At 37.2% G+C, this 3495-nt stretch overlaps 1 pseudogene; it reads right to left on the minus strand.

Annotated features, from left to right (window-relative positions):
- Positions 1–553: 553 nt before the first annotated feature.
- LOC132169224 (putative disease resistance RPP13-like protein 3) lies at positions 554–2761 on the minus strand (annotated as a pseudogene).
- Between the last annotated feature and the right edge of the window lie 734 nt (positions 2762–3495).

Here is a 3495-nt window from a genome sequence, read left to right on the forward strand (position 1 = left end):
AAAAAAAAGCCTAAGGATAATTACGTAATTTTATAGATTTCCGTCCAATTTGACGGAAATTAGTAACAGAATGTTTGAATTGAAATTTTTTGAAACATTAGGGGGGTACATTGCAAATTTTTAAACTTTGAGGTTCAAATTAAAAAACTCCTGAAACTTCAGAGGGGTAAAGTGGATTTTTTCCAACATTATAATATCAAATACATTAAAGTACGGTTTCCAAGGGGTAGCTCAATCGACTGTGGACCACGCCTAATAAAGTGAAGGTCACTAGTTCGAATCTCCTCTCCCCTTCCCTTGTGTGGACATGTCAAAAAAAGTAAATAAATAAATTAAAGTATGGAAAACAAGGAACACAATTTAAAGTGTAAAAGTTTGTGGTAACATTTCCAATTGTAGCTTAGGTTGTAGCTTACTCAGCCACATAATCTGAAGAATTTTATCATTGAATATAACAAAACGAAAAAAAAAAGTAAGAATCATTGAAGTCTTGTGGCTTATAGACGCATACCTTGTCTATCACTAACTGCATGGTAGTTTGATCCTCCAAGACTCACCCTTGCAAACGCTCCAACAAGTTCGAACCACCAAGCTTGTATATTTGATATTGTTCTCCTTTAATCCTATACTTAAGATGGATAGTAGTTACCTTCTGGACTTTCCAATAATCTTCGCCTCCATCTTGCTGCATACGTAGCACAAATTTTTTCTGCATTTCATAGAAGTCGAGAATCTTAAGGCTTTTCAATTGCTGAATTCCAAAGGGCACCTCCTTCATCTCTAGGCATGGCCTAATCTCTAGTTGCTCCAGACCAGGTAGTGATCCTTTGTCTATTTTCACCAACTTTAATTTTTTCGACTCTCTGAGTGTGAGTTTCTTGAGTTTTCGAAAACTGTTTTCCTCAAAATGCAACTGCTCCCCATCATACGCATGATGTAGAGAAAGGGTAATTAGATTAGGCAAAGCCTGAACACATGGCAGTGGATCTTCCTCTAATAATGAGAAAAATAATAGTAGTGTGACAAGATTTTGAAGCTCTAGAATCCAATTGGGCAACATCTCCAGTCGCCCCTGTAGACCAATATGCTTTAGAAATGGAGGTGGTGATGAAATTGCTTGTAAGTTAATAATCTCATCTTCACTGATTAAGCCTACAAGCAAAATGTTAAGGAGGACCATATTTTGTTTGGAGTCACACAAAGCCCTCCCATGTTCTGTAGTCATATTTGAAATCCCCAACATCCTCAATTTAATCAACTTTCCAAGGTTTTCAAATGGACCAACCCCATGATGATTTGCCTCAATACTTGCTAGTGTCTTCAACTCGTTTAAACATCCAACCCCTTCATGTACTTTTACTCCTCGCCCTGAATAAAAGCTACTTTTAATTTCAAAGTCATGAGAATGAGCCAAAATATGCCTTAGCTTATAAAGCTTGAATATCTCAATTAGTAGCTCACGAACTCCACTTTCCACAACATTTAGTGTTTGAAGATTCTGTAACCTACCCACTGACTTTGGAAGTATCTTTACTTTTGTTCTCCTTAAACTTAAGTGCTTCAAGTGAAATAAATCACCCACTTCTTGAGGAAGATAATCAATAGGTGAATCTTCAAAATCCAACACTTTTAAAAGCTTGAACTTTTTGAACAATTTAACTATGAAAGACTTGGGCAATTCATTAATGTTGAAGAGAAAAATAGAATGAACCCTAGAGTACTCACTTGTCTCAAAAACATTTTCTCTAGCATCGTGGATTGATAGGCACCGGTATCACTTGCTTCCAAAACATGACAGAAATTCAATTCAATAGCCTTCGATAGAATGATTTCATGTAGCAGATCATGAATTCTGTACTTTCTGCCTATCCCATAATCAAGCTCCCCAAATGAAAGTTGAACCAAGTTTCTGTAGATGAGCTCCATTAAGTATTCTTCTGCTACCTCTTTAAATTGTTTGCCTTTGTTTCCCTTAATGAAGCCCTCAACTATCCTTAACCGAAACAATTTTGCATCAGTGATTGAGTAGTCATCTGGAAAAATGCCAAAGTACAAGTAGCAAGACTTAAGGTAGGATGGATCATGATAACTAAGAGAGAGAATTTTTGTGACACTTGTAAGGTGGGGATTACATTCTAGTTCGGAACTGAGGCTATCATGCAACTTTTTTCCATTCTAAAGGCACCTTCTCTTTTGTTGATAGAAGACCACCTATGGCAACAATTGCAAGTGGGAGGCCTTCACATTTTTTGACAATGTCCATCGACAGTCTCACCAACTCTCACGGACAACAACCCTGAAACTCAGTGTGGAATGCCTTTCTACAAAACAATTCCCAAGCCTTGTCTTGAGAGAGAGGTTGTACCTTGTGTACCTGATCAGTTAAAGATTCTTTACACGAAAAACCAATGAGATCACTACGTGTTGTGATGATAATCCTGCTTCCTCTGTCATTGCATGGTAAAGCATGTTTAACAATTTCCCAAAACTCCGTCTTCCAAACATCATCGAAAACTACAATATACCTATTTTGCTGTAAATATTTTCTTAGTTGGCTAATTAGTGTGATCTCGTCTGTCATTTCTATTTGCCCCGAAGCAGTTTGTGTTGCCTAGTAGATTAGTTTTGTCATGAACATGAGTATCTTATGCATGTTGTAGGACTGAGACATAGTGATCCAAACACGGCAGTCAAAATGTCCCTTTACTGATTCATTGTCATATACTTTCTTAGCAAAAGTTGTCTTACCAATTTCGCCCATGCCTACCATTGACATCACAAAGCGTTTAGATGCTTCCCCCACCAACTAGCTTATGAGTTCATCCCTTGTAGACTCAATACACAACTTCATCTTCCTCAATGAAAAATGAACCTAATTGATGATCATGCCATGTAACATTTCTTGCACTACTACTTGATCCTTGCTCTGAAGAGCTAAAACCATATCTTTCACTTCGTTCCTTGATTTCACAGACTGATATTTTGATATCTTGAATCTTGGTAGCTATGTCATGACATGGTTTTAGTTTTTCCATTAAGCGGCTAATTTTGTAGAGGAAAGCAATAAAACTTTGCTGATGACGACGCTTTGCCACGTGAAGAACGTATTCATCTATTACATCTTCTATATGATAAATTACTTCTCTCACTTGTTTCACCCAAGTTGTGACGCCATCTTGAAGGTCTCCTTTATCTGCATCTTTGAGGAAACACTGGATGCTCTCAAGGTCATCTCTAATGTCCACAACATCTCGGTGGACACCCCTTGGCAATTTTGATTCAGGAGCAATCAACTGAACCAGCTCATTGATGACAATGGTCACAACTGTTTATGTCATGGTTTCCTCTCTAATATTGTCACAATCATAAATGAATTTGAGTTAATTGTCACGCCCCAAGCCCAAAGCAATACGCGACACCTATTTAGAACTTGTATTGTGTGTTTTTTTTTTAGAAGTAATAGAAATATCATTAAAAAGCAAAAGCACAATGCAA

This window comes from Corylus avellana, chromosome ca2, assembly GCF_901000735.1.
Source record: "Corylus avellana chromosome ca2, CavTom2PMs-1.0".
In the NCBI taxonomy this organism is placed as follows: Eukaryota; Viridiplantae; Streptophyta; class Magnoliopsida; order Fagales; family Betulaceae; genus Corylus; species Corylus avellana.